The following is a 27,207-nucleotide window of genomic DNA, read 5'->3' as shown; positions in this document are numbered from 1 at the left end:
TTCCAATTTTTCAGGAGAAACCAGAAATCTAGATTTTTATGAGAAATAATCTGACTTATTAAAATAATAACAATTAATTAAAAAATGCTGAAAGTGCTAACTCATCTGTGCCAGGAAATTTGGAAGACAGCTACCTGGCCAACCAACTGGAAGAGATTCATATTTGTGCCCATTGCAAAGAAATGTGATCCAGTGGAATGTGGAAATTATCGAACAATATCATTAATATCACACTCAAGTAAAATTTTGCTGAAGATCATTCAAAAGCGATTGCAGCAGTACATCAACAGGGAACTGCTAGGAATTCAAGCCGGATTCAGAATAGAACATGGAATGAGGGATATCATGGATGATATCAGATGGATCTTGGATGAAAGCAGAGAATATCAGAAAGATGTTTACCTGTGTTTTATTGACTATGCAAAGGCATTCGACTGTGCGGATCATAACAAATTATGGATAGCATTGCAAAGAATGGGAATTCTAGAATACTTAATTGTGCTCATGAGGAACCTGTACATAGACCAAGAGGCAGTCGGTTGGACAGAACAAGGGGACGCTGTGTAGTTTAGAATCAGGAAAGGTGTGCATCGGGGTTGTATCCTTTCACCATACTTATTCTATCTGTCTGCTAAGCAAATAATCCAAGAGACCAGAGTATATGAAGAAGAACACAATATCAGGATTGCAGAAAGACTCATTAACGGCCTATGATATACAGATGAATAAGTTGCTTGCTGAAAGCCAAGTGGACTTGAAGCACTTACTGATAAAGATTGAAGACTACAGACTTCAGTATGAATTATACTTCAATATAAAGAAGACTTAAATCCTCACAACTAGACCAATAAGCAACATCATGATAAACGGAGAAATACTGATGTTGTTAAGGATTTCATTTTATTTAGCTCCACATTCGACTCCCGTGGAAGCAGCAGTCAAGAAATCAAAAGATGCGTTGCATCAAGCAAATCTGCAAAAGACCTCTTTCAAGTGATAAAGAGCACTTTGAGGACTAAGGTGCACCTAACCCAAACCATGGAGTTTTCAACTGCCTCATATGCATGCAAAAGCTGGACGATGAATAAGGAACACTGAAGAAGAACTGATGCCTTTGAATTATGGTATTGGCGAAGGATATCGAATATACCATGAGTGCCAAAAGAACAAATAAATCTGTCTTGGAAGAAGTACAACCAGAATGCTCCTTAGAACCAAGGATGGTGAGAATTCGTCTCACATACTTTGGACATGTTATGAGGAGAGACCAGTCCCTGGAGAAGGACATCATACTTGGTAAAGTGGAGGGTCAATGAAAACGGGGAAGAACCTAAATGAGATGGATTGACACGGTGGCTGCAACAATGTGCTCAAACATAGCAATGATTGTGAGGATGACACAGGACGGGGCAGCATTTCATTGTATTGTACATAGGGTCACTATGATTGGAACCAACTTGATGGCACCTAACAACAGCAATAATTCAAAAATATTATTTAAATGCCTTTCATAAGCCAAGCACTGCTCTATATTCTAATGATACACAGATGACAAAAACATGGTCCATGTCCTCAAGGAGCTCAGACTATTGCAAAATAGTATACGTAATTAAGAGAGTAAAATCTTTCCGTAAGTGCCAACATAAAGATAGAGGCAAAGTATTAGAGAAAAGCGTAAGAATTTGAATGTTTCTGCCAAAGTGGGGGAAGGGTATAAATGGCTTCCTGAAGGAGCTATACTCTTTGCATTGTTCTTGGAAAGATAAAAGGAAAATTACCTTTGTATGAGCAAAGGAATGGATGCATAAATATTCATAGTATATACAACAAAAGGTAAGTGGAATGGAATAGCTGAAGATAAGGCTGGTTAAGTAGGCAGTGGTCAGGTTGGGGAGGGATTTTATATTTCATTGAGCAAAGGAATTTATTCTTTGTCCTGGGAGATGGAGACACACAAAATGATGTTGTCAAGGTTTTTGTTATTTCTATTAGAATTGTTGCTGTAATAGAAAAAGAATTGTTATATTTGAGAAAGTAGCATGATGGTAGCTAGGAGCACAAATTGTTGCTGTTGTTAGGTGCTGTTGAGTTTGTTCCAACTCATCCCAACCGTATACACAACAGAATGAAACACTGCTGGGTCCTGTACCATCCTCAAAATTGTTGCTATGCTTGAACTCGTTATTGTAGCCACTGTGTCAATCCATCTCATTTAGGTTCTTCCTCTTTTTTGCTGACCCTCTACTTTACCAGGCGTGATGTCCTTTTCCAGGGACTGATCTCTCCTGAAAACATGTCCAAAGTATATGAGACCTAGTCTCACCACCCTTGCTTCTAAGGAGCATTGTGGTTGTACTTCTTCCAAGACAGATTTGTTTGTTCCTTTGGCAGTTCATGCTATATTCACTATTCATCTCCAACACCACCATTCAAAGGCCTCAATTCTTCTTCAGTGTTCCTTATTCATTGTCCAGCTTTTGCATGCACATGAGGCAGTTGAAAAGACCATGGGTTGGGTCAGGTGCACCTTAGTCCTCAAGGTGACATCCTCACTTTTCAACACTTTCAAGAGGTCTTTCGCAGCTGATTTGCCCAATGCAATGCATCTTTTGATTTCTTGACTGCTGCTTCCACGGGTATTGATTTTGGATCCAAGTAAAATGAAATCCTTGACAACCTCAATCTCGTCTCCATTTATCATGATGTTGCTCATTGGTCCAGTTGTGAGGATTTTTGCTTTCTTCATATGGATATTTAATCCATAATGAAGGCCGTGGTCTTCGATTTTCATAAGCAAGTGCTTCAGGTCCTCTTCATTTTCAGCAAGCAAGTTTGTGTCATCTGCGTAACGCAGGTTGTTAATGAGTCTTCTTCAAATGTTGATGCCCTGTTCTTCATATAGTCCGGCTTCTGGATTATTTGCTCAGCATACAGATTGAATATATATGGTGAAAGGATACAACCCTGACTCACACCTTTCCTGACTTTAAACCATGTAATATCTCCTTGTTCTGTTCAGATGACTGCCTCTTGATCCATGTACAGATTCCTCCTGAGCACAATTAAGTGTTCTGAAGTTCCCATTCTCCACAATGTTATCCATAACTTGGTATGATGCACACAGTCGAATGCCTTTGCATAGTCAATAAAACACAGGTAAACATCTTTCTGGTATTTTCTGCTTTCAGCCAGAATCCATTTGATATCAGCAGTGATATCCCTGGTTCCACATCCTCTTCTAAATCCAGCTTTAATTTCTGGCAGTCCCCTGTCGATACACTGCTGTAGCTACTTTTCAATGATCTTCAGCAGAATTTTGCTTGTGTGTGATATTAATGATATTGTTCGACAATTTCCACATTTGGTTGGATCGCCCTTCTTGGGAATAGGCGTAAATATGGATCTCTTCCAGTCCATTGGCCAGGTAGCTGTCTTCCAAATTTCTTGGCATAGATGACTGAACACTTCCAGCACTGCATTTCTTTGTTGAAACATCTCAATTGGTATTCTGTCAATTCCCAGTGCCTTGTTTTTGCCAATGCCTTCAGTGCAGCTTGGGCTTCTTCCTTCAGTACCGTTGGTTCCTGATCATATGTTACCTCCTGCATTGGTTGAACATCGATCAATTCTTTTTGTATAGTGACTCTGTGTATTCTTTCCATCTTCTTTTTTTTACATTTTTATTGTGCTTTAAGTGAAAGTTTACAAATCAAGTCAGTCTATCATACAAAAACGTATATACACCTCACTACATACTCCCAATTGCTCTCCCCCTAGTTTGAGACAGCCCATTCCCTCCCTCCATTCTCTCTTTTCGTGTCCATTTCGCCACCTTCTAACCCCCTCTACCCTCTCATCTCACCTCCAGGCAGGAGATGCCAACATAGTCTCAAGTGTCCACCTGTTCCAAGAAGTTCACTCCTCACCAGCATCCCTCTCCAACCCATTGTCTAGTCCAGTCCGTGTCTGAAGAGTTGGCTTTGGGAATGGTACCTGTCCTAGGCCAACAGAAGGCCTGAGGGCCATGACCACCGTGGTCCTTCTAGTCTCAGTCAGACCAATAAGTCTGGTCTTTTTACGAGAATTTGGGCTCTGCATCCCACTGCTCTCCTGCTTCCTCAGGGGTTCTCTGTTGTGTTCCCTGTCAGGGCAGTAATCAGTTGTAGCCAGGCACCATCTAGTTCTTCTGGTCTCAGGATGATGTAGTTGCTGGCTTATGTGGCTCTTTCTGTCTCTTGGCCTCGTAATCACCTTGTGTCCTTGGTGTTCTTCATTCTCCTTTGGATCCAGGTGGGTTGAGACCAACTGATGCATCTTAGATGGCTGCTTGCTAGTGTTTAAGACCCCAGATGCCACTCTCCAAAGTGGGATACAGAATGTTTTCTTAAAAGATTTTATTATGCCAAAATCTACATGATACTGCAAAAACTCAACTGCAAAAAGATAAATAGCCCAATTAAAAAATGGGCAAAAGATATGAATAGACACTTCACTAAAGAAGACATTCAGGTAGCTAACAAATATATGAGGAAATGTTCACAGTCATTAGCCATTAGAGAAATGCACATCAAAACTACAATGAGTTTTCATCTCACTCCAACAAGGCTGGCATTAATCCAAAAAGCACAAAATAATAAATGTTGGAGAGGCTGTGGAGAGATTGGAACACTTCTACCCTGCTGGTGGGAATGTAAAATGGTTCAACCACTTTGAAAATCGATTTGTTGCTTCCTTAAAAAGCCAGAAACAGAACTACCATACGATCCAGCAATCCCATTCCTTAGAATATATCCTGGAGAAATAAGAGCCTTTACATGAATGGATATGTGCACACCCATGTTTATTGCAGCACTGTTTACAATAGCAAAAAGATGGAAGCAACCAAGGTGCCCAGCAATGGATTAATGGAGAAATAAATTATGGCATATTCACACAATGGAATACTATGCATTGATAAAGAACAGTGGCGAATCTGTGAAACATTTCATAACATGGAAGAACCTGGAAGGCATTATGCTGAGTGAAATTAGTCAGTTGCAAAAGGACAAATATTGTATAAGACCACTATTATAAGAACTTGAGAAATAGTTTAAACTGAGAAGAAAACATTCTTTTGTGATTACAGAGGGGGGAGGGAGGGAGGGTAGGAGAGGGGCATTTACTAATTACAAATAGATAAGAACTACTTTAGGTGAAAGGAAAGATAGCACACAATACAGGGGAGGTCAGCACAACTGGACTAAACCAAAAGCAAAGAAGTTTCCTGAATAAACTGAATGCTTTAAAGGCCAGCATAGCAGGGGCAGGGGCCTGGGGACCATGGTTTCAGGGGACATCTAAGTCAATTGGCATGATAAAACGTATTAAGAAAACATTCTGCATCCCACTTTGAAGAGTGGCGTCTGGGGTCTTAAACGCTAGCAAGCAGCCATCTAAGATACATCGATCGGTCTCGACCCACCTGGATCAAAGGAGGATGAAGAACACCAAGGACACAAGATAATTATGAGCCCAAGAGACAGAAAGGGCCACATGAACCAGCAACTACATCATCCTGAGACCAGAAGAACTAGATGGTGCCTGGCTACAACCAATGACTGCCCTGACAGGGAACACAACAGAGAACCCCTGAGGAAGCAGGAGAGCAGTGGGATGCAGAGCCCAAATTCTCATAAGACCAGACTTAATGGTCTGATTGAGACTAGAAGGACCCTGGTGGTCATGGCCCGCAGACCTTCTGTTGGCCCAGGACAGGAACCATTCCCAAAGCCAACTCTTCAGACATGGATTGGACTGGACAATGGGTTGGAGAGGGATGCTGGTGAGGAGTGAACTTCTTGGAACAGGTGGACACTTGAGACTATGTTGGCATCTCCTGCCTGGAGGGGAGATGAGTGGGTGGAGGGGGTTAGAAGCTGGCGAAATGGACACGAAAAGAGAGAGTGGAGGGAGAGAGTAGGCTGTCTCATTAGGGGGAGAGTAATTGGGAGTGTGTAGCAAGGTGTATATGGGTTTTTGTGTGATAGACTGACTTGATTTGTAAACTTTCACTTAAAGCACAATAAAAAGTATAAAAAAAAAAAAAAGATTTTATTATGCCAACTGACTTAGATGTCAGTTGAGACCATGGTCGCCACGCCCCCGGCCCTGCTACACTGGCCTTCGAAGCATTCAGTTTATTCAGGAAACTTCTTTGCTTTTGGTTTAGTCCAGTTGTGCTGACCTCCCCTGTATTGTGTGTTGTCTTTCCCGTCACCTAAAGTAGTTCTTATCTGCTATCTAATTAGTGAATACCACTCTCCTACCCTTCCTCCTTCTCCCCTCTCTTAGCCATCAAAGAATATTTTCTTCTTGGTTTAAACTATTTCTCGAGTTCTTATAATAGTGGTCTTATACATATTTGTCCTTTTGCAACTAATTTCATTCAGCATAATGCCTTCCAGATTCCTCCATATTGTGAAATGTTTCACAGACTCATCACTGTTCTTTATCAACGTGTAATGTTCCATTGTGTGAATACGCCGTAATTTATTTATCCATTCATCTGTTGATGGGCACCTTGGTTGCTTCCATCTTTTTGCTATTGTAAACAGTGCTGCAGTGAACATGGGTGTGCATATATCTGTTCATGTGAAGGCTCTTATTTGTCTAGGATATATTCTAAGGAGTGGGATTGCTGGATCATATGGTAGTTCTATTTCTAGCTTTTCAAGGAAGCACCAAATCAATTTCCAAAGTGGTTGTACCATTTTACATTCCCACCAGCAGTGTACAAGTGTTCCAATCTCTCCACAGCCTCTCCAGCATTTATTATTATTTATTTATTTATTTTTGGATTAATGCCAACCTTGTTGTAGTGAGATGAAATCTCATTGTAGTTTTGATTTGCATTTCCCTAATGGCTAAAGTCTTTCCATCTTCTTTTAATGCTTCCTGTGTCGTTTAATATTTTCCTTGTAGAATCCTTCACTATTGCAACTCAAGGCTCGAATTTTTTCTTCAGTTCTTTCAGCTTGGGAAATGCTGAGTGTGTTCTTCCTTTTGATTTTCTACCTCCAGGTGTTTGCACATGTCATCATAATACTTTACTTTGTCTTCTCAACCTGCCCTTTGAAATCTCTTGTTCAGCTCTTTTATTTCACCATTTTTTCCTTTTGCTTTAGCTACTTGACATTCAGGAGCAAGCTTCAGAGTTTCTTCTGACATCCATTTAGGTCTTTTCTTTCTTTCTTGTCTTTTAAATGACCTCTTCCTTTCTTCATGTGTGACGTCCTGGATTTCACTCCACAACTCGTCTCATCCTCAGTCATTAGTGTTCAACGGGTCAAAACTATCCTTGAGATGGTGTCTAAATTCAGGTGATATATTGAAGGTCGTACTTTAGCTCTCATCAACTTGTTCTAATTTTCCTCAGTTTCAATTTGACCTTGCATATGCGCAATTGATGGTCTGATCTGCAGTTGGCCCCTGGCCTTGTTCTAACTGATGATATTGAGATTTTCCATTGTCTCTTTCCACAGATGTAGTCAATTTGATTCCTGTGTGTTCCATCTGGCAAGGTCCATGTGTATAGTCGCCGTTTATGTTGGTGAAAAAAGGAATTTGCAATGGAGAAGTCATTGGTCTTGCAAAATTCAATCATGGTATCTCCAGCATCGTTTCTATCACCAAGGCCATATTTTCCTATTACCAATCCTTCTTCTTTGTTTCCAACGTCCTCATTCTAATTACCAGTGCATCCTGATTGCACGTTTGATTGATTTCAGGCTGCAGAAGTTGGTAAAAATCTTCAATTTCTTCATCTTTGACCTTAGCGGTTGGTGTGTAAATTTGAATAGTAGTCATATTAACTGATCTTCCTTGTAGGCATATGGATATTATCCTATCACTATCAGCGTTGTAATTCAGGGTGGATCTTGAGATGTTCTTTTTGATGATGACTACAATGCCATTCCTCTTCATGTCGTCGATCCCAGCATAGTAGACCATATGATTATCCAATTCAAAATGACCCATACCAGTCCATTTGAGCTCAGTAATGCCTCAGATATTGACGTTTATGCATTCTGTTGCATTTTTGATGATTTCCAATTTTCCTAGAGTCATACTTTGTACGTTCTAGGTTCCAGTTATTAACGGATATTTGCAGCTGTTTCTCTTCATTTTGAGTCATGCCACATCAGCAAATGAAGGTCCTGAATGCTTGACTCCATCCACGTCATTGAGGTCAAATCTACTTTGAGGAGGCATCTCTTCCCCAGTTGTGTTTTGCGTTCCTTCCGACCTGAGCGGCTCATCTTCCTTCTGGCACTATAGCAGACAATGTTCCACTGCTATTCTTAAGGTTTTCACTGGCTAGTTTTTTTCAGAAGTAGACTGCCAGATCCTTTTTCCTAGTCTGTGTTAGTCTGACAACTCAGCTGAAACCTGTCCACCATGGGTGAGCCTGCTGGTGTTTATATACCAGTGTTATTGCTTCCAGCATCACAGAAACATACAAGCCCCCATAGTATGACAAACTGACAGATGTATGAGAGAAGAACACAGATTAGGGAGATTAAATTGGAGTTAGAGAACCATTGAGAATGAGATGATGAAGATCTGAATTCAGGTAATGGCAATGGGGACAGAGTAAAGGAGACACACTGAAATGACCAGTTTCACCGGTGAGGCACAGGAGAAGGAGCAGTAAAATTAAGTGGGAAACTGAGTAGCTGGTGATCCTGCCAACAAGTTAGAAAAGGAGGCAGGAAAAAATCAGGAGGGGAGAACAGATAAATGGTGGAGCGTGGACAATAATTTTATAAAAAGGTGATCTCTAAGTTTTACATTAGAATATTTCCTTATAACTTCTACTCATGGGTACTCCTCTTTGTTGTTTTTTTAAGTTAGCACCACTTCTATGAAATAATCTCTCCATTTTGTTTCACATCCTCATCATCCCAACACTCTGCCCTGAGACTTCTTGAGAAAGAATGGACAGCCTAGTTTGGGGACATCAAGATTATTTCTAAAATGGATGTTCACAAACTCAGTGTGATGCATCTTCCTTTTATTTTCACTGTAAAAGTAAGAGTAGTGTTTTAGAGGCTTGGCTCTGGACAGAGAGCCACTTTCTAGTAGGTGACCTAGGGAAAGTTTCTTAACTTCTCTTTGTGTCAATTGCTTAATTGTAAAATAGGGACAGTAACAGCCCTTATTTTATAAAGATGTTGTGAAATCTTAATGAGTAATTACATAGAAAGAATTCAATAAATATCAATTTTTGAGGATAGTGTTGTATTTAGTGAAACTAACATAGACCATAAACTAATGTAGACACCAAATTAGAATTCTGAAGATGTCACTTTCACTTCATTCCCTTCTGAATTCAAGAAAGAAAAAGAGAAGCCCCAGGCACCAGAGCAATCTCTGGACATCCTATGCTGAGGCAGGCAAGCACTGACGAGCATATTCATTCACTCATTCATTAATTAACGTGTTCATTCATTCAATCACTTATCTCTCCATCTGTCCATTGATTTGCTCATTTATCAGACACTTATTGTGGATCTGCTATTTGCCAGGCCCTGTGCTAGACATTAAGGATCCCCAGAAGACACAGACCTGTTGAAAACTTGGATGAATAAACAAGTAATTATAGTGTGGTAAGTGACGCATGGAGCCCAAAACAAAATCCATAGAGAACACAGGGGAGGAAGTTTTTTTTTCTTGAGGACAGAAGTTATTTGAGTTGGGTCTTAAAAAGATGAGAAGTTTTTCAGACACAGAAGAAGGAACATACTTACGACAAGGAGGCCTGTCTACACAAAGCCACAGAGGCACCTCAGAGTAAAGTGGCTTTGAGGACTAGCCTGTATGTAAATTAGCTGAGAGGAGGACACAGGGAGAATGGAGGAACATGTAAGACACGGAGGTAGAAATGCCATAGTTTCAAACCCAATGTAAGGTGGTTGGGCTCTTTCCTTTGGGTGATTGGGGAACCCCAAATTATGTGAGTAACAGAGCTAAGTTTGCATTTTTAGAAGAATCCCCTTGGTAGCACCATGGATAATCAGACACTGGCTAGTGTCAGCTCTTACGTAATCTCTCTTTAGCTCAGGAAGAAAACTGAAAAGTGATAATTCACGGGGCATGCTTATTGAGGCAGTGTAAAACTGAAGGCATTTCATAACAACTCCTCCCTACCTTTTCTCAAATCTTTAAAATTCAGTAAGTCTGTATTATCCTAGGTCTTGAGATGTTAATGACTTTGACTAATTGTCAACACTGGCAATTACATTGACTGATACCTTATCATTTCTTACAATGAGCAATGCTAATTAAAATTGATTGTACTTTCTTTAGCAGCAATTGTCCCCCCCTCCCCTTTTTTTGTTTAAAACATGAGTTTATTGTGCTGATTTGGTGAACTACACAAGGCAGGCTTATTATCCTGACATTTATTTCCAAGTTCTGCTTGTGAACCACATTAACAACAATTATGAAGTATCAGGGAAACAGTAGGAATAACAGAATTCATGCCATAAGGATGATTCCAAATTCCAATTCATTCAGTCATGTGACAGACCTTTACAGAGCATCTGCTATGTGCCAAGAACCAACCTAGGCACAAGGGAAGCAAATAAACAAGCTATGGCTTGAGGAATTTGCAGTCTAGCAAGGAAGACAGACTCATTACAAGGTAATTGTATGTAGTATATACATGCTATAGTTGGCAAACTATGCCTATGGGAGTGTAGTAAGATAGCACAGAGAAAGTGACTTTTGGATGGGGAGTCTCAAAACAAGAGCAGGAACTTCTTTCCTTGACTTTTATGGTTGTTAACATGTTGGCTTTTACCCACTGAATTTTCAAGAGTTATAAAGTGTCTCAAAAGAAGAGCACATGTAGTATTATTACAATAAATTAACCAGAGAATTCAAGAATCACGACTAGAAATTATACTCTAGAAATTTCAGGCTGATAAGAAAGGAAGGGCATGCCAGGTAGGCAGCCTGAAGTATGTAAATGCTTAAAGAAGCTAAAAAGAACCACATATTCAAAGAAAGATACGAAGATCATCATGTTGCAGTGAGATAGCTCTGGCCATGCAGTTGAGTTAAAATGAAACCAAACTCATTGTCAAGTCAGTTCTGACTCATAGTGACCCTATAGGACGGAGTAGAACTGCTCCATAGGGTTTCCGAGGAGAGGCTGGTGAATTCGAACTACTGACCTTTTGACTGGCAGCTGAGCTCTTGACCACTGTGCCACCAGGGCTCCGAAGTTCAGTTAGGTAAATACTAACTAAGCAATGTAGGGAATACTGAAGCACTCTAGGTACTGGGAGTGTTGGCAGCAGCCAACTCTCTAGGAACTGCCTTTGGCACAAAGGAGCTGTCCTGCCCAAGGTTGCACATCTGCCTTAATAGGCAGCTTATATGTATTTCATGACTGGTTGATGGGGGGGTAGGACACAAAGACCCAACCCTTTGCCTAAATTTGGAACAACTATAAAAGGTCATTGCAACCTCAGAGCCCCCAAAGGATCAGCTGAGGCTTTTCTTGTAACTGCATCTCAGTTCAACTTCTGTTCACACTCTTTCACAGGTACTGTTCCAGTCAGTAGTCTCCTACAAACCACTTGCCTGCAGACCTCAGGGTCTCAGGTTTGTTTCCTGGGGAGCTGGCTCTAGAACGAGTATCTGTTAGATTTTAGTTATTCAACAATGAAGGAGCTAAGGTCTCTGACCTCAAGTAATTTACAGTTTTGGGGGAAGTTAGAGCTTCTAAAGGCAATGCAGAGCCTTAGGAAAATGTTAAGCCTATGAAGTACGTGTTGTTGTTAACTGCTGTTGGGTGCCGTCAAATTGATTCCAAATCATAATGAGCCTGTATGACAGTAGAATTGCCCCATAGCGTTTTCTCAACTCTAATATTTATGGAAGCAAATCACCCAGACTTTCTCCTGGGAGCCATTGGGTTGGTTCTGTCAACCTTCAGGTTAGTAGCCAAGCCCTTAACTCTTACACCACCCGGGCTCCTTGTGAAGTACATGAGGAGTCATTAAAGAAGGAAGAGGAAGAAGAGAAAAGGAAAAAGATTTCTGACTATGTGGTCTAAAATCATAGGTATTAGGGATTTCCGTAAATTCACAATGCCTTTAGAGTAAAAAAAAAAAAATGTGAATTATTAGGGATTATAGAAAAATCAGAGCCCTGGTGGCACAGTGGGAGCCTTGGTGGTGGAGTGGTTAAGCACTTGGCTGCGAACCAAAAAGTTGGCAGGTCGAATCCACTAGCCGCTCCATGGCAGAAAGATGTGGCATCTGCTTCGTAAAAGATTGCAACCTTGGAAACCTTATGGGGCAGTTCTACTCTATCCTATAGGATCACTGTGAGTCAGAATCGATTCCACAGCAATGGGTTTTGGATAGAAAAATCTCCCATCCAAGACATCTAGTTACCCTGTTTCCATTTTCCTACTTAGAGGGATGTGGACTCACAAGCTCCCACATGACACATATCAGCAGTCAATATTCCTGAGTGGAAAGTCCTTCCTTATATTTTGCTGAAAACTTTTCTCTGGTTCAGTCCTTTGCAACCATACAGACAAATTGGCTCCTTTTTTATGCAATGGACTTTTTTATAGTATTGAAAGCAAAAATAATTTACCTGTCAAAAATTATTTTTTTAATGTATGAGACAAATGGAGATTTGAACATTAACTGGATACTTACTGGTATTAAGAATATTTTTTTTTTTAATTTTTAAGGTTTGATAATAGTTTGTATTTAAATTAAAACGGAATCTTTATATTTTACATATACATACTAAAATTTTTGGGGATAAATAATATGATGTGTAAGATTTGCTTCAAAATAATATAAAGAAAGTAGATGAAACAAAATCGACCATGTTTTGATCATTGTTGATGCTGGATAATAAGGGTTAATTGCACTCTTCTGATATATATATACTTGAAATTTTCTATAATAAAAGCCCTTTAGTATTTTTTATTTATTAAAGTAATACATGCACATGGTCGAAAAAATCCTGTAGTACAGAAAAGGCTTATAACGAAAAGCAGGAAATCTCTACCTATTTTCCTTCCCTCAGTAGCACTTCTCAGAGGTAACTAGTTTTAACCTTTTTTTACGGCAGGATGGAGAGTCTTTCTGCAGGTTATCTCATATCTCTAAATTCAGCGCTTCTCAAGTTCTTAACTGTTGTTTATTTTGTCTATGGAGTGCTGCAATGACCAGTGAAGAAATAATCCATTTCATAAACCCCCAAATCAAAAACCAAACCCACTGCTGTGGAGTCAATTCCAACACGTAGCGACTCTCTAGGACAGAGTAGAACTGCCTTGGGTTCTTTTCCAAGGCTATGAATCTTTAAGGAAGCAGACAGCCACATCTTTCTCCTGCAGAGCAGCTGGTGGGTTCAAACTGTCGACCTTTCTGTTAGCAGCCAAGCGTTTAACCACTGTGCCACCAGAGCTCCTTTTCATAAACCCAACCAGCAATATGTATTCTCAGTTCTTCCTTGGTTAACTTCTGGCAGCACATTTAACGCCCGTTTCCTGTCCCATCACCCCTAGCCAATCTCTCTTGATCACCAGATTTGTAAGATGAAACCATTACTGATCTCATCCTTCCATCCTCATTTCTCCCCTGAATCAAAATTGATAGCATCTATGTTCTGTTCTGCAGCTCTAAGTCTTCAGTGAATTATCGATAGTTTTTTGTTTTGTTTTCTTCCCTAAAACTTAAAAACTAATCAGAGAATTTGAATTATTATCACTACGTAATGTTGTTCTCAGCAGAGCCAAGTGCTTTGCCCAGGTTAGAAGAAACACTTTAGCATCAGGTTGAAATGGAATCTCCTTTTTCATACTCAAATAACTGCCCTTTTTACAGTACCAGAATTTCCCAAGCTCTAATTTTTTAATTGATACTAAGTCTTTCAGCACCCTTCTCACCACCACCACCACCTATTTTTTCCTGGTGACCTCCTTCCTAGCTTCTGAGCCAGTCTAGACAACTTCCTACTTTTGTCCTAGGAATTCCTCAAGTTGGGTTGTATGTTTTACGAATCTCATACCATTCTGTTTTTTGCTTTACTACTTCGGTTTGCAAAACAGCTTCCTAAGCAAGGTAGGTGAACATCCTGAGTCCTTGCCTATTCTAAATCTGCCCTCACTTTTAATTAGCTGGGTAAGAATTTTAAGTTGGGACTCATTCCCTTAGAATGTTTTGCTTTGTTCTTAACCTTATATCCTTAACCTTATTTTACTACTTTTCTATAGATTCTCTTTTTCTTTTATTGTTTTATTGGCAATCACATTTTTAATTTCCAAGAATTGGCTCTTATTTTACTCTTTTTTAAAAAAGTCCATCTTCTTTTGTTTTATGATTGCAATATCTTCTTGAATGTCTTAAAGGAAACTAATTAGATTTTATTTTTAAATTTCTCTTCTAGTTCCGGAATGTCTCCGTGTTTCTCCCATCTTTATATTTTTGTGGCTGTATCTTTCACTTTATTGTTGCCAGCATTCCTCAAATACCTGATTGTCCTTCATTGTCTGCCCGTGTATCTGAATGAGACATTAAAAGGAGAAGCAAGGGCTCTGAGGAGGTGGGTGGACCTTACAGTCTGGTTAGTATTGGTTAGACAGCCAAGCAGGGGCCTGACTGGGGACAGGTGCCTGGCTGCTAGCTGTTCAGTGTGAAGTATGGGCTGTACAGCTAACTGTACCATCTACAGGCATCTAATTAATCTTGTTTTCATCCTACGCCTTACTCCACATGTTCCATCACACTTACTTTTCCAAGTATGGAAACCCTCGAGAGCTCAGCAGTTCCAGGTGGGCTCTGTGTGTCTTCTAGGCTACAGTTGCCTCTCTTCAATCACCAATAATCAATCACCAGTTCTCTCTGGTTTTCAGAGAACTTTTGGAATCTACTGATGGTTCCCTTTCTGTGTCTGACATAGCTTTGAGCTTATACCCTTTTTCATTGTATTTTTAATGTAGCAGCAAGAAGAAGAGATCAGTACACGTTCTCTTCCTGCCATCTTGGAACAGGTCCCTCTCTTTTTATTTTTCCTGAATAAAGATCCCAGTTTCTGATTCATATCTCCTAATATCTTCATCGCTGCAGGGATGTAGGCAACACAGACCATCAGATATTTGAGGAAAGCTGGCAATAATAAAGTGAAAGATACAGCCACGATATAGAGAGACAGCATTAAGAACTTGATAAGCATTTAATTTAGGAATAGGGAAGTAAGCTGCAGAAAGACCCCCACAAAAAGATTAAAACCAGTTACTTCTGAAGAGTTGGACTATGGAAAGGGGTAAGTAGGGACTGTTGCTTTTCATTATAAGCCTTTCTGTATTATAGAATTTTTTTCAACCATCTCCTTGTTTTTTTGGAATTTTTCAGACTTGAGGTTTAGTTTGCCAATACCTGTGGTAGGCAGAAAAATGGTCCCTCAAAAATGTCCATGTTCTAATCCTAGGAGTTTGGAAACATATTACATTACATGGCAAAGGGCAATGTAGGGTACAGATGGAATTAAGTTTACTGAAACAGTGAGATTATCCTGAGCCCAGGGTAATCATAAGTGTTCTTGAAAGTGGAAGAGGGAGGCATGAGGGGAGTCAGAGGAGACAGGACATTGTAAACAGGTCACTGGAATGATACACTGTGAAAAGGATTCAACCTGTTATTGCTGGCTTTGAAGTTGGAGGTAGGGAGCCACAAGCCAATGAATGCAGTTAGCCTCTAGAAACTGAAAAAGGCAAGGAAACTTATTCTCCCCTGAAACCTCCAAAAAGAAACACAGCCCTACTGACACCTTGATTTTAGCATGGCGAGACACATATCAGACTTCTGACCTACAAACTATAGGATAGTAAATTTGTGTTGTTTTAAGCCACCAAATTTGTGGTAACTTGTTGCAGCAGCAATAGAAAACTAATATGCCATCCTTCTAAAAATGCTCGCTGAAAGCTAAAAGCACAGTACCCAACAAGATACTAGCTAGCGTGAATACTTTAGAATTCTTTTTCTTGTCCTGGATTCTAATCCCATTGTATAACCAAAATTTTCTTTTGTAGCTGCCATATGATGCCATTTTCTCACACTGAGTTTGCAGAAAGTGAAAGCCCATAAGACCTTGAGTGCATGCAGAAATATGGCAATGACCACATTACCATTTTCATCATAGCATAATGGCTAAGGGCATGGACTTTGGAGTCAGGAAGAGCTGGGTTCAAATCCCCATTCTGCTACCTACTAGCTGTGTGACTTTGAGTGAACCAATTTAACTCTTGAAGCTTAAGTTTCTTCATCTGTAAATCAAAGCTACCAACAGTACCAACCTCTGGGGTTATTGTGTTGACTAATAAGATAATATATTTAAGGCAATTAACATAGTGTTTAGCCCTTGGTTAGTGCCAGTAAATAGTTTCTTAAACTTGGAAAATGAGGGAGATGGTTGGTATTGGGTTTACTCCATTTCCTGTTGCTATTTCCAAAAAAAAAAAAAAAAATTTTTTTTTTTTATTTCCAAAGGCTTAGACTGAAAATTATATAACGCTTCCATTTTATTTTTTTATATTGTACTGGTAATATACTAGAGATGTGTGTGTGTACGTGTGTTTGTGTGTGTGTGTGTGTGTGTGTTCAACCCAACACCTGGCTCACAAGCACTATTAGCAAAACACTAGATGAAGAAATAGAAACAATAAGAATACAAACTTTAACATTAATTCAGTGTTCAGTGTATCGTAACCATTCTTTGCTACTCACCCTATCCCTGTGGCTGTGGCCTGAAGACCCTCAGCAGTGCTCTCATGATGACTAAAGATGATGAAGTGCCTCTCCTGTCCTCCACTTGAATTCCATTCCACAGTCCCTGTTAGGAAGTCTGCAGCCCATTTAGCAGTGATTGGGTGCCTTTAACTATCAGCTGTCTACTCATTCTTAAAAAATCTCTGTCAACCACATGTAGAAACTTTGCTGATTTCAAAAGATGGAGAAGATCTTACTTTGTTTACTTCATTCTCACCAACTTGTCTCTTCATCTCATCCTCCCTTAAGAAAATCCCCAAGGCTAAGAGATTGGGCTATGGAGTCCCATTCAGATCAGATCTAGATTCAAGAGCTAATTTGGCCGCTTGGGAGCTCTTTGACTTTGAGCAAGTTGTTTAACTTCCTTGTGCTCCATGTTCTTTCTCTATAAAATGGGGATAATTTTGGCCTCACAGGATGACTATTAAAGATAGTATGTGGAAAACACCGAGCAAGATACCTGGTATGGTATGGCTGAATAATAAGAGGAGAAGCAGTAATAATAGTAATATCATTACTACTTCATTGCTCCATTTTCCCTCTAAAGAGACCCTCAAGCCTCCCTCCAGGTCTCTTTTCCAGGCCTGTCTCCTGAGGTCTCATGTCTAGGGGCATTCCTCTGTTATGCTGAGTTATATCCCGTATGATGTTGAGTACATAGCTAGTCCTCATAGATTGTATTACAATAAGTTACTGATTCAAGCAAAGCATGTACTTCAATATGGCATCATTTAATAAAAGCCTAACCCGCCCCCTACCTGGCAGAGTTGATGGGAACTTATTAAGATAATGTCTTTCTAGTACTTACAGCCCCTTGAAAGACATTTGCTATATAAACATTGGTAATTGATTTTTGTGTTGTTTATTTTAGTTCTTAATGCATGCACTCTGAATTGTATTAATAAGTCCTCTGCAATGCCTCTCACAATATGGGCACTTATTAAATGCTGCTAAATGCAGAATGGCAGTACATGTTGCTCCGATGTGTTCCTGCTTTGTTCTCCTGCTTCTCCCACTCTATCCCCTTTTCCCCATTAAGCCTGGCCTGCTTCCCTTTCTAGCTTCTTACTCCACTGATTTTTGCTCTTGAATGCACAGCAGAATCACCTGGCAAGCTTTTTAAAAATCCTGATGGCCAGACCATGCCCCAACCAATTAATTCAAACTATCTGGAAGTGGGACCCCGGCACCAGTGATTTTTGAAGTTCCCCAGATAATGCCAATGTGTAGCCAAGGCTGAAAACTAATGTGCTCATCTGATTCCTACAGTCCTACCAGGCTCCAATCAATGACGCGTGTGAATAAGCAAAGTCATATTTAGTGCTTTACTTTTACTTAGCTGTGAGCTCTTTGGGTCCTGATATTATCTCTTATCCTTCTTTGATCTCAATGAATAATAATACCTGGTGAAGAATGAGCACTCAATGCATCTCTGTGTGTGTGTGTGTGTGTGTGTGTATATATATATACACATACACTCCATTACCATCGAGTCAATTCCAACTCATAGCAACCCTATAGGACAGAGTAGAACTGCCCCATAGGGCTTCCAAGGAGCAGCTGGTGGATTTGAACTGCTGTTCTTTTGGTTAGCAGCCATAGCTCTTAACCACTCTGCCACTAGGGTCCCTGCATACATACATACACCATACATACATATATGTGTATGTATGTATGGTGTATGTATGTATATATATATTTATTTACAAAAGCATGCCCTTCTAGCCCAAAGAATTTCTTCACACTTTCTGGTTTCTGTGACAATTGATGTGACTGCCTCATATTAATTCCTATAATCTGTTAGTCGGTTGTTTGAATTCTCTCGAGTTAACTTTTTAAAAGAGTACTTTTGTTGCACAGTTTAACGAGGAAAACAGATCATTGCCATGTGGTATGAACCCTACTGTTACCAGGGTTGGGTGCACCAAGTACTGTTATTGCAGCCTGGAGAAAGGCCTGAGATGCAGGGGGGTAGAGTGCAGAGAGCACAGGCCTTCCAATAACCCCGACCTAGGTTCAAATCCCAACTCCGCTATGTACCTATGGATACATTATCTCTCAGAGCCTTGGTCTCCTTTCTGTGCAAGGAAATAATGGCATACTACTCAGGTCGTCAGGGTCACTGAAGGACATTATTATGCACTACACTTAGGAAAAGAGACACAGTGACAGGCACATAACACGAGTGCAATAATATTAATATTTACTCTCCTTCTGTCTGTCTCTGTCTCTCAATTCTCCTTAAGAGAATCAGGGAAGATAAATCAAAAGTGGATCTTAAATGTTGAGTAGAAATGTCTTAGGCAAACAAATATAAAGGCATTCCAAACAGAAGGAGTAGCAATTAAAACCTGCCAAAAGGCACATGGCATACTTTGGAATTGGTGAAACATTCAATGTGGCTGGAATATGAAGTTGCAAAGAAAATCATGGTAGAAAAATGCAAGAAATGCAGTTGGGTGGCTTATAATTAGCAGCCTTGTCTATAAGCTTAGAACTTCAGATTTTTCCTTGAGACTAAGAATTACTGTGATAATAGTTATCTTTCCCTGGACTGTTTCTTTTCCCAACTAGATGGCTGAGTTCTTGAGTGCAAGGGCTTTGCCACCTGTTCCTTTGAATCCACCCCTGAGCCTAGCACACTGCCTTAAAAATGAAACAGTAATGAATTGCCCCATAACCTTGGTATATAAGAGCTATAATATTTTTTTTTCATTTGTTCAATTTGAATTAAATCTGTCTGGAGCCTACCTTTGCCAAATTGGCCTGAAATCCACCATCACTCCTATCTGCTTCTGAATTGTTGAAGAAACGTGGGTCTTGAAGTGTTCTTAACAGAAGGTCTTCTTGGTATATAAGAGCTATGATATTTTTTTTTTCATTTGTTCAATTTGAATTAAATCTGTCTGGAGCCTACCTTTGCCAAATTGGCCTGAAATCCACCATCACTCTTATCTGCTTCTGAATTGTTGAAGAAACGTGGGTCTTAAGTGTTCTTAACAGAAGGTCTTCTGTCCCCAGATGGGAAGAGCCCTGGTATCTGCTTATGGCAGCATGTCCTCCTCCTTGCCTCATGGTGCCCTAGTGGGTGGCCATCTAGCATTCAGCATAGCATCACAACAGCTCTGCTTGTCCTTTATCATCTGTCCACACTACTTCTCCAGGCCTAGCAATGCCTCCCTGGCCTACAATGTTACGCCTTACTGACTTGTTTGCTAGCACAACAAGCTCATTCCACTCCTTAAGTGTTCTCTTCCCCTCAGGATGCCCTAAATTGTAACCCTGGCTCCCGTGCTCGGTTAGCCCTTGGTCCTTATTTGTTGTTAGTTGCTGTTGAGTTGGCTCAGACTCATAGTGAACTTGTATGTAACAGAATGAACTGTTGCCCAGTCCTGGCTCATCTTCATCATCATTGGTATGTTTGAGCCCACTGTTGTAACTATTTTGTCAGTCCATCTCATTGAAGATTTCCCACATTTTCTCTGACACTGTAGTTTATCAAACATGATGTTTTTTCTAGTGATTTGTCTTTCCTAATGATGTGTCCAAAGTAAGTGAGCTGAAGTCTCACCATTCTCACTTCTAAGGAACATTCTGGTTATATTTCTTCTAAGACTGACTGGTTTGCTCTTCTGGCAGTCCGTGGTATATCTAGTACTCTTTGCCAATGTCAAATGTGTTATTTTTTCTTCTTCCTTTTTCATTGTCCAGCTTTCCCAGGCATATCAGTTGATTCAAAATACAATGGCTATATCAGACACACCTTAGTCATCAAAGTTATGTCTTTGCTTTTTAAAACTTTAAGGAGGTCTTTTGGTCCTTATAAACACAAAGTTATTATTCTCTAAAGTCCTGTTCTCCACCTCTGGGTGCTGCTGTCCTACTGGATTGGCTGATTGCTCTTTCCAGCCCCAAATTTCTCTGTCTCCCATTGAGGTTTGGGGTATTTTTGCTAGTAATCTTCAAAGCACAGAGCTTTTATTTTTCTTCCTCGCTTGGGCAATCTGAATTACACTGATGGGCCTGACCTCCGAAACACAAATGCATATTTAAATAAAAGGCTGATTATTATATAATGAACTATCTTCAGTTTACTAAATAGTTAACTTAAACATAAATATATGTATATATTTATACTGAATAGACATCTAATTTATGCTAATGATAATTACAAATAATACAAAGACATAATAACTCCACTGTAGCTCTGATGTATTCATCACCAATGCTTCATTTCACTTCTGCTCAACAGCCATGTGCTGACAACTTGACGTGCTCCAGGAACTGCTGGGCACTGAGGACTAGGGGTGACTGTGATATTACCCTTGTCTTCAAAGAGCTTAGAGTTTACTAGGGGATAAGACTGGTATATGGTAATTGCTAATGTATTAGGGGAGCCCTTAAAGAAATGATTACTTTGACACTTGGCTTTGCGGTAGATTCCCACCTTACATATGGGAGACTGGGTTCAATTTCCAGCCGATGGCCCTCATGCACAGGCACCACTTGTCTGTTGGTGAAGGCTTGCCTGTTTCTATGATGCTGAGCAGGTTTCAGTGGAGCTTCCAGACTAACACAGACTTGGAAGAAAAGCCTAACAATCCACTTCCCAAAATCAGCTAATGCAAACTCTATGGATCACAATGGTATGAGCCACAGCTGATCATGGGGATGGCACAGGACCAGATAACATCTTCTTCTATTGTGCATGGGGTCGCCATGAGTCGGGGGCAGCGCTGTTGCCTTATTAGGACTCTGCAGAGTTTCCTTATTTTCTGTGCTGTTTCTGCGTTAGCCTGTGTTCATCTGGAACTTACACTGGCCCTTACTAGTCACTTTCTTGTGAGCTGTGTTAGATTTATTAGGCTGACTAAGCTATGCTGTTGAAACAAAATAACCCAAAATCCCAATGGCTTAACACATCAAAGATTTGTTTTTTGCTCATGCAAAGTCAAATGTGCTTAGGGAATAGGACTATCCCATATGGTTACCTGGAGAATCCAGGATCTCTAGGCTCCTTACTCCTTGTGGGGAGATGGTGCTGCCACCATCTCATCATGTGGTACAGAAGGGAAAAAGAACAATGACAGGGTGAACCAGCTTTCAACCATTATTACCCAGAAATGATACATATAATTTTTGCTCACAGGCCATTGGTCAGAACTAGTTACGTGGCCCCAAACTAATGCAAAAGGGGTTGGGAAATGTAGGGGAGCTTATGGACTATTTGGTGATTTCACTGTTGCTGCCACCAAAGTAGTTATTTTGAAGCATGATCTTTGGAGAATTTGAATCCTGACTCTGTTATTTTACATCTGAGGCCTCCAAGAAAGAGGATATAAGAACTAGCATTCCTTTTTCCTGCTAAATTCTGAACATATTAAAAAATTAAACAGAAGAATAAGGATGGAGGCCAAAATATTGCTTATATTATATTAACGATCAAGAACAAGTTATAGGATGCAGCTTTAATCTATAAGCCAAGTGGACCTATCAGTGGAATCCCAGAATCAGGCCAATGACTGCATCAGGTAAGCCTGATAGCATGGTGGAACTCATGCCTTCTATAAGACTACACGCTCTCCAGAGAGGAGGAGAAGTGGAGGTGAACAGAGGATGCCAACCCCTAGTTAGCAATCAGGTAGATCACCCCACCTGTGATATAAGTGGTATAAGAAGACTAAAGAAATACTATTGGAACTCCCAATGGAAGCTCAGAGTGAGGGAAAAGAGTCTTTATTAACTCTCACTAGTTGTGCCCTTTGGGTCAATTACTTAACCTCTCTGAACCTCAATTTGGTTACCTATAAAATGACATCATAATATTTTACAATATCTCCTGTTGGGTCTTTCACATTGCTAGAAATTATTAGGTGTGCTGGGCTTATAAAGGGTAAGAGCTCTGCGAATGCCTTCTATAAAATTCTTATGAATACTTGTAAGAGAATTACTTCCTAGTTCGTAGAGACCAGATAGTTTTAAACACATCGCCTATCCCCAACACACACATAATTTTTAAACCTTCTGATCTGGTTTGCTCTAAAAGCTAATATTCCACGAACATTTCCTCAACAACCTCCTAAGGCTTTTCCTGCCTCCTGGTATTAAATGTCCCAACCATCCTTCTCCAGCAAAAGCCAAAGCTGTCTATTTAATATTTCATCATGAAGTTTCTGTTTTAACTCTTTCAGAACTGTTTCCATGTGGCTTTGACTGGAACTGGAGGATGAAAAATACCCAAATCAAAACAGTCATTTTTAGAAAAGTAAGCCTTCCATTTTCCCAATGAAAGGCAAATTAGTCTATGGTACAGAGAGTCTAAGGTTGGGTTTTCTGAGAGAAGAAATTATTTTTTTCAAATCTAAAAGATTTTTAAAAGTAGAAATGTTTTAAATGGAAGTATTAAATTATACAATTACATGTATAGACTCTGCCGTTGAGGGAGCTATTTTCACGGCGTAGGCTGAATCCAGCATAAAAATATTTACTGCTCTGAAATGTCAATATGAAATAATCAGAATCTAAAATTAAATATTTACTGTATAATCAGCCTGCATTCATCCATCCACAATGTTCCCTGAGAAACACTGATTACAGTAAATTTGACCACCTGGATTCTCCTAGTATTTTCAAGCTTAGGAAAAAACTGCCAAAGCCTCACAAGGGAAGGGCTTTGTGGAGCACGGAAGTGTGCAATGATAATGACTTTTGCAGGGAAGTGTGTAGTGATAATGACTTAAATAAGTTCCAAATAACAGACACACTCGCACACATACACACACAGACACCAAAAGATAAGCCACTCTGCTGCTCTCTTTCGGCCACATCTCCTAGGCCCAACTTCAACTCATTAAGTCAATAAATCTTCATTCTGTGACTCACACTGTGCGAGGCAATAGGGATATAGATGTAGCACTAGCTCAGAATCTAGAGAGGGAGACAGATAAATAAACAGGCAAAGACAATTCAGTGTGATAAATGCTGTATAAAGAGTAAATATAGTGGTAAAAGGTTAGGGGGGTCCTGAAGAGGGCCATGAAACCCATGCTAAGGTATTATTCTAAAGAGAAGCTAAAGCAATTTTGTTTATTAATTTCTATGCAATTGGAAAACCAAAACGTGATTTTAACTTATTGAAAAGACCTCATTTTTAACATATATTCCAAAAATTAACATTGAGTCTTCCAATTCAGTGATGTGGAATGAGGTTGACTGCGGGTAATGCCCTTGAGAAAGTACTGAAGATGCCAAGAGATGACCCAGAATGTCCTAGACTAGAAAGCAGAAGATGTGGGTTTAAGTTGTATGATCTTGGGTCAAAAATAAATGCTCTCTCATCGCTACCGTTTTACTGTTCGAAAAACAAGAGCACTGGACTAGTTGATCTCTTATGTTCTCTTCTCCTTTGAATATTTATGATACTGACTACAAACCGGTATCATTTTTTTATATTAAATAGATTCTAGAAATGCTTAATAAGGGACTGATATTAGCCTAATTCAAGTTACATATTTCATTTTCTTATTCTTCAATCAATGAGACAGTACAACAGGTTAAGAGCATGAGCTTTGGAGTCCATCAGAACTGGGTTTGAGCTAGAGCTTTGTTACTTTATTGTCTATGAAGCCATGAGCAATATATGTAACTTTGCTGGGCTTTCCATCTGTCAAATGGGGAGATTAAGGTTTATCTCAGATAGTAATTGTTAGGCTTAAGTGGGATAATGAATGTAAGAGTTTAGCAAGTGCCTAACACAAAAAAGACTCAATAAACACATGACTTTAAGGAGTACTTCAGTGTGGCATGTGGTATCTGAGGTGCTGAAGAAAATACTTAATCCCTGCTTGTAGTCTGGAAGGGAGATAAATACATAAGTTACCGTATCTAACCCATTGACGTTGAGTCAATTCCGACTCATAGCAACCCTATAGGGCACGGTAGAACTGCCCCATAGAGTTTCCAAGGAGCACCTGGTGGATTCGAACTGCTGACCTTTTGGTTATCAGCCATAACTCTTAACCACTACACCACCAGCGTTTCCTACCATATCTAGTACACGTGAAATTAGTAGAGGTGTGAATAATGTGATATTGGAGCCCAGAGCATGAGGTAGGAGTCAGGTCGGGTCTAGGGAAGTTTACAGAGAAGGTAATATGTCAACTGGATATAATATACAAATGAGTTCCCAGGCAAGCAAAGCAGGGGAAGACAAAGGAAGGAGGATGAGCAAAGGCCTATAGGCTTAAAAGGGTACATATAACCAGAAACTAATGAGCAGACTGATGAAGCTAGAGTTCAGATCAACAAGACAGCCTGGGGCCACATTGTGAAAGGTAACAGGAAGTAGTTTGGACTTTCAATAAGTGGGGACCCATCAAAAGTTGATTTAATAGTACTTTGTTGCCCCGTTGGTCTAAATCAGGGATGGACAAACGGCCTGCAGACCAAATCTGGCCTGAGGTTCATAGGCTAAGAATAGTTTTTACATTTTTAAATGGTTATGCAAGTAACAACATAATGTCCTTGGTTTTACTCCTTGGCCCACATACACTTTTTTTTTTTTTTTGCTGTCCCCTGGTCTAAATGAGGAGCCCTGGTGGCACAGTAGTTAAAGCCCTCAGCTTCTAACCAAAAGGCCTACAGTTACAACCCACTAGCTGCTCCTTAGGAAAAGTATATGGCAGTCTGCTTCCATAAGGACTTATAGCCTTGGAAACCCTATGGGTTTACAACTCTGTCCCATAGGGTCGCTATAAATTGAAATCGACTCAATGGCAATAGGTTTGGTTTGGTCTAAATGACTGTAAAATTAAACTTATGATATTTTGATTCAAAGGCATACATGTTAATTGAATTTAATAACTATTTGCTTTGTGCCTACCATGTACCTGAAACAGTGCTTCTTCTTGAAAATATTCCCTCATGCCCAGCCTACGTTTACTTTATGCAAAAAACTCAGGATTCAATGGCTAGATCTGATCTTCCTTGTGCTCTTTGGCTTCTTAGATATACTTTATATTTTATATTTATATTTTATATCTTATATTTATATTAAGCAATGGGAGTTTTATCTTGTTTCACCTTATCTTTGTTTTCCTAAGAGTTTTGCAACAATACCAGTGTTATCTGTTTTCTTTGCCTGAAAATAGTGATTTCTCTCTATTGTAAGTGGCCTATATTGTAATTTTTATGACGCAGTGGTTAAGAGCTTGGCTGCTAACCAAAAGGTCAGCAGTTTGAAGCTGCTCCTTGGAAACCCTACGGGGCAGTTTTACGCTGTCATACAGAGTCACTATGAATCAGAATTGACTAAACGGCAACAAGTTTTTGGTTTATATTAGCCAAAATGTGGAGGATTGAACAATATGTAACATCAAACAGTGACTTAAACAATGTAGGTATATTTCTCTATCTCACATAGTGGTCCTGGGCTTGATGACCAGGGCTGGAACGGTGGCTGTGCTCCATACAGGTATGCAAGAAACCAGACTCCTCTGACTTGTTGCTCCTCCATCCTTACATGTTGTCCTTTTCTGCAGGATCCAAGATGACTCAACATTATGTTGTCTTACAAGCACTAGGATCGAAGGTGGTGAACACATAATACCTACCCTGCAGCATTGCAGACAAATTATAGAGAAGTTATGTAATGCACCCAACAAGTAGGCCTACAGCTTTTATTAACAAATAGGTAATTGCAAAGAGTCTAGTGATGTGCTAGTTTATTCACTAAATAAAAATATTTTCAGTGCAGTTGAAGGTGCATTTTTGATCTTCTCCACGATTCCGGGAGTATGACGGCTATTATAATGAGTGTACATATAGTTAGTTACACTTGAGAGGAATTTTTTTGTTTTGTTTTGTTATGAGCCAAAGACTGCCTTAAGTATTTCCATTGTAGTAAGTTCTGAATTCCATGTGTAACTCCAGAGCAGATTCTACGAATCCCTGTACTGTTTTTCAGACTTTTTGCCTGTAGCCAAATCCTATTAAATATATTTCCATGTCATGTTGTGCTTAAATAATGTGGCAGGACAGGTCCTTGACTTAGAAAATGACACCCTTCCTCCAAGGAGATTTCTATCACAGTCATCTCATACAGAAATCATGTCTTGTATTTTGCCTCTGTAGATATGGGCAACATTGTTAAAAATTTATTTTTGCTGCAAGAAAATCTGATTCTTGGTTTATTGTGTCAAACAGCTGCTGGTGTATAGTGTTGGGCAGCTGTCCAGCTGTGAGGTTCACATAAATTAATTTAACCCTCAGGTACATTGCAAGGCCAATTAGAATGGTCCCTGCAGGTGTGGCAATGAGTTAAGAAAATTTTTCATCTGGGAGGTCCCGGAGATTTGATGATGCC

The sequence above is a fragment of the Elephas maximus genome, chromosome 3 (assembly GCF_024166365.1).
Source record: "Elephas maximus indicus isolate mEleMax1 chromosome 3, mEleMax1 primary haplotype, whole genome shotgun sequence".
NCBI lineage: Eukaryota > Metazoa > Chordata > Mammalia > Proboscidea > Elephantidae > Elephas > Elephas maximus.
The sequence above is the reverse complement of the archived record's forward strand: the minus strand, read 5'-3'. Positions refer to the sequence as shown.